The following is a 6,000-nucleotide window of genomic DNA, read 5'->3' on the forward strand; positions in this document are numbered from 1 at the left end:
CTAGATGATTAGCGAACGTCTCCGAAATAAAAGAGTGGGTGGCCCTTGAATCTATCAAGGCCTTTGTGGCTACTCTCTTTATGAAAATATTTCCAGTCAACAAGGTCGTGTCTGGGTTCGCCTCCTGAGCATGCATGGCGAACACCCTTCCCTGAGTCACCCTTCCCTGGGTCGGCTGTATCCACTATGGGCAGTCCTTCAACATGTGGTCACTGGCTCCACATTTAAAGCATTTGCCCGATCCCCACAAACACTGTCCCGGATGTTGGCGATTACACTTCGGGCACACTGGGAAATTACCAGGCCTCTAAGGAGCCTTCTGCTGAGAGATAGGACCCTTGCCCTTCGGCGGTCCCTGAAATGGCATCTTCCCCTGCTGTCCCTGGAAAGGTCTCTTAAACTGGGGTCGCTGCTGTTGAGGTGCCTGATAGGGCCTCTTGCCCTGTCTATCATTCTCGATGTCTCTTTGGTCCTGCTCTGCCGCCAAGGCTCTAGATACGGCAACTGTATAGGAAGTTGGACCAGCAACCCTCACATCACGGCGCAAGATCGGTCGTAACCCATCAATAAAATGCCTCAACTTCTCCCGGACATCATTTGTAATTAGGGGCACGAAGTGACACCCGCTCTCGAACTTCCTAACAAAATCTGCTATGCTGCTGTCTCTCTGTCGCAGCGTCATGAACTCCTTGGTCAGTCTGGATCGTACTTCATCAGTGATGTACTTGGAGTAGAAAACTTCTTTGAACACATTCCACGTCAGTGTTTGCAAGTTCACTGACACTGATGCACTTTCCCACCAAAGCCTGGTGTCTCCTGACAGAAGGAATGTGGCACACCTGATCCTGTCTGCATCCTGCAGTTCCATGAAATCAAAAATCACCTCAATGGATTTAATCCATCCCTCAGCCACCATCGGGTCAGTAGTCCCCGAGAACTCTTTCGGATCCATCCTCCTAAACCTCTCATACACTGCCTCGGGTTTGGGCCTCGCCTCTGTGTCCACTGCAGCATTGTTCCCCGCAAACTGTGCAAAGAACTGAGTCATACCTGCAACATCTGTGCTTGCATATCTAGCGGTGGGCAAGGAGGAGTGGACCTCTCCCCATCACAAGCCTCTCTGTCCTCATCCCTTGCTCCATGGGCAACCAAACGTCTAGGAGGCATACCGTTCTAAAATTTACCCAACACATAACCCAACATACAATAACCTAATATCAGTATCGTAGGATGCACGAAATTTGAACTTAAAACATGTACATGCTGAAATCGTGACTTGATGCTTACTACATGAAAGAATTTAAAACTTTAAAACTTACAGACTTGAGATGTGACTTCGTGAGCTTCTCGCAACTAGCAGAAGGCATAACCCTTTACAAGAACACCGCTCTGATACCAACTGTAACGTACCGTACTTTTAAACTACTTGAAATTTGGAGAAAATAAAAATTTTCTTAAATATGAAATAAACTTTCAAATTGCGATCATCCATAATCCGTTCTAAAAAAAAATAACTGCAACCAAACGTTCGAAATTAAAAATTTTGCTAAAGCATTTGACTAGGCATCATGACAGTAACATAAAATCAGAGTATTTGAAATTTTCATAAATTTTTTAAAAAAACATGGCTGTCCTCGGGTTTAGCCTCCAGCTCAGTCCAAGCCAACTCACTGGTCCTCACCCCTCGTCTCCTCAAATGCATCCTCACCTGCATCGATCAAGTCTAAAGACTCAACATGTATAAACTGAGAGTAACGAGTAATACATAATAAAATCACATGCAACTTTAAAATAGAGCGTACGTACTTGAAACTTGAACTTGCATACTTAAAAGCCTGAACGTAACATACTTGACACTTGTGCATACATACATAAACATAGATGTGTCATCATCATAAGACTTTTCTTAAACATGCTTGCGTACTTGTACATACTTGAATATTCATAAACTTCATCATTTTGCGTAGAGGCATGTTTCAAAGCAAGTGACCCATACATAAATACGCCTGATCAGACTAAACCACAGTACTGGGCTGACAGGAAAGATCCACTGCCACATACATGAGATCCCCGTTCATGCTTTAACGGGTGGATTGGTCCCTGTTCATGCTTTAATGCTTCCCAATCCTGATCTAAACCCGTTCATGCTTTAACGGGGTGGAGAGGTCCTCGGCCACGTTCACCGACTTCCAAACCCATTCATAATTTGGTCACGAGACATTTAGCATACCTCAAAAACTTAAAATTTTTTCTTTTTCACGTCGAACATACTTATTTGGCGTTGAGAGATTCGTTGGATCTCGCTTGGGGCCGCTGCTACAACATACTAACATGAGTTCAAACACTTATATTTCATAGCTTAGACGTAGGTACTCGTGCTCACCACCGAAGTAAATAAATAGCTTATGACATTTTAAATCTCTCGGGACTTGATCTCATTTAATAATCGTACTAAGCAAAGATATAGAACCCCAAAACAAATTCTATATTTTTACATAAATAAATTTTAACTATCGTACTAAATCATGATATAGAACTCCGAAGCAAGTCTAAAAAAAAAAATTTAAATTTTTTTTTAAAGAGAGGGGTACACGGACCCCGTGTACGGGTCCGTGTGCGGGTCTCGGTAGGCACGAAAATTTCGGATTTTTGAAGGAAAAAGGACACGTTCTCCGTGTCGTGTCGAGGTTCGGGAAGGGATCCGGGTACATGCTAGACATGAAAACTCACGAAAATTCACTAACTTAATAATTCATTCTTCCAACCCAAGCCTAAGGACCATGAATCAACACCTCAAGACTCATCCTAGGATACTATTATCTTGATTCAAAAACGTACAAACACCCCAAACTTCCCCAAGCATCGACAAGCAACTTCAATACCACAATAACCCGTAATTCGACATCGTTTCGCTTCCTACGACTTCTATTACATCCCAAGCCAATCCCGACCCAAACGAACAACCAAATAACACCTAAACACATCCCATAACATATCTAAATGCAGTAACACAAGCTCGGCGGTGCCCAATGAAGCCTACAACTCAAAAACTTCAAAACTTGATGAACATCATTTTCATAAGATCGCAGGTTTGAGCAGTCACACAAAAACAATCATAACTCATTCGTTTCTTGTCCAAAAATTACGAATTTTATATCAAATCGAATGTTTCAAAAAGATCTACGTTTTTTATGTTGAACATAATTTCAGAAAACGAACCGAAATTACACAGGAACCTAAATGATAGCAAAAACCTCTTTTGAGATCTAAAATATTCAGAAACCGATTCAATGCATAATCGCTCAAACTTTACTCATAATAATCAAACTTTCATGCATAACATACATCAAAATATCTATTATGATAAGATCGATGCATAAAACGAAAGAATATACATGCATTTGATCTTTAAAACCGATACGGTGAATATCGAAGCGACACGGTGCGAGAAATGATCCAGGCGACTTGAGGCACGATTTTTTGCTGCTAAATCAACGAAGGATTATTGAAGGAAATTTGGAGAGAAAGATGGTGATATGGAGGCTGCTGAAAGAGAGTTTCAAGAAAACTTCTCTTCTCCTCTTACCATAATAGAGTAAAGGAGTTGACCAAGTAATGTTTATGTGTGTGGTGTGTGTATACGTGAATATATGTGTGTGGTGTGTGTTTTAATTAAGGGAAAATTTGTTTAATTAATTAATTAATTAATTATGCCAATTAAAATGTTAAGCCAATTATCAAGTTAATAAAATTCTATTCCCATAATAAATTTATTAAAATCTCCTAATTAAAATAAAATCAACAATTGATAAACTTTAAAAGTTTAAAATCTTAAAATCACCTAATTTTTAAATTAGGCTTTAAAATGTTAAAACTTCATAAATCATTTAAAAGTGTCATTTTCTTCACTTGAAATAAAATACCACATTTTAAAAATTGCCAAAATCGTCATCGCTCTCTTTTTCTCGATCCCGCTTCGAATATTCGCCTGAAACATAAACTCGAGAAAATATTTTAACGTGCATCAAATAAACATAAATAATTAAAATAATGAAATTTCATAAATCATGCATCTCTAAAATTATTTTAAACTTAAATAATTAATTTAACAAATTAAATAAATGCACGGGTTTTACATATACTGATTTTGGGCTCTACAAATTAAGCAGTTAGAAACGATTTATTGAATGTGATTTAAAAAATAAACAATAGAATCATATGATTGAGAAACACGCCTCTGATATCAATGTAGGAATATTGTTTTTCGCACCCAAGACGCAACGTAAGTTTATATATTTTTGTTTTGATGTTCAAAACGTTGTTGGGCGTTGTACGAGTTAAACAATTTGCAGGGTGTTTAGATTTGATTACCTTTGCGTTTAAGAACGATGGACACCAAACCAATCTAGGATTAGCGGAATTAGTCCTTCTTTTAAATCTCTACAAACGATCAACTGAAATCAACGTCGTTTTTCATTCTTCAATCGTCATCAGGTCGACGATGGAAGACTAAAATTCTCATATAAATTGTACTAGATATCTAAATGAAAATATGTGTTGAGTTTCAGTTGCCGAAATTTAGCAATTCCAATACTGGTGTACCGGTGGCAGTGAGGCAGAGGCGGTGCACGACAGTGCTTTGGTGGTCTCGATCGTGAGGTAGGTGGCCGAATTTGTGAGTTGGAGAGATTGAAAGAGTTAAGAGAATCTCGATGCAGATTTTCTTAAGTTATGTTGATTGTTCGTTATCAACTTTTGATAACATGTTTTTACTATCACCTTTCTCAATAAACTAGGATTATTCTTGAATCAGGATTCTTGAATTGAGATTCTTCAATTTTCATTATTTAAAATTTTCATGTTGTATTTTTCACTCTTGAAAATATCATATATAATTAAATAATATCAACTATTGATAATACAATATATTTTATAATTAAATAATAATTATTTAATTACTTAATCGACTAATTAATTAATTCCAGACCCCTATAGAATATTATATGAGAATCTTGCATAGTAGTCACTACTACTCAATTATTATTTAATAGTGAATCATAAATTCATTAATTAAATATTGTGAACTCGTTATAACTTTGATCGACTATCAGGCAGCTTCGATGTGACGAGGATACATATCTCACTCATATAGTGAAAAACGAAAATTTTGTCTTCAAAACAAAATTTTCTACTAATTCATTTTTTGCAGCTAACTATTTTGGAATTTGCTACACTAAATTAGGTAGTTTTACTCTACTCACTTAATTAGCAATCATTCCAACTTCCAATAATTAAACCTACTGATAAATCCTATTATAAAGAATTTGTTTGATCTACATCAAACCAAAGTTGCCAAATTCAACTCTTTGAATTTGAATATCTCAACAAGAACACATAATCCAATACATGTGCGACTCTCAATGGTTTAAATACATTTAGGCGAGGTTTCAAAACTTAATGTGATTTAGAACAACATTTGTTATTAACCGGACTTATCCTAATTAGCCCTTGTCTTTTCATCAACCCTTTGATCAAGAACATCGGAACTCAAATCTTATTACACCTATCACATCATAGTAAGACGGTCTAGTAGCATCGTCCCATGATCCCTTAGGTATTGTTTGCAAGAAACAATAAGTTATGGTTAGAGTAGAGTATGATATCTTCAACTCATACACCATGAATGAATCTACAACCATTAGTACATCTAGAATTACAAATAAATTCAATAACGACGTGATGTATTTTTGAGCAATAATAGTGACATGATATGTGAAAATAAGGAAAAACCTTTCCATTATACACATGTCTTACTTTGGTTAGAGATTTCTTGCACTATTAACTCATCAGTTCACATAGGATATCAACACCCATGGTGAACATTGAATATCCGACTACAAACATTAACTCATATGTATTTCGAAACTACACCCAACCTCGCCCACTAATAACCACCAATGGAGTCAGAAAATGGATCAAAGTGCATGATAGTATGCACAA

The sequence above is a fragment of the Primulina tabacum genome, chromosome 15, assembly GCF_025594145.1.
Source record: "Primulina tabacum isolate GXHZ01 chromosome 15, ASM2559414v2, whole genome shotgun sequence".
Classification (NCBI taxonomy): Eukaryota; Viridiplantae; Streptophyta; class Magnoliopsida; order Lamiales; family Gesneriaceae; genus Primulina; species Primulina tabacum.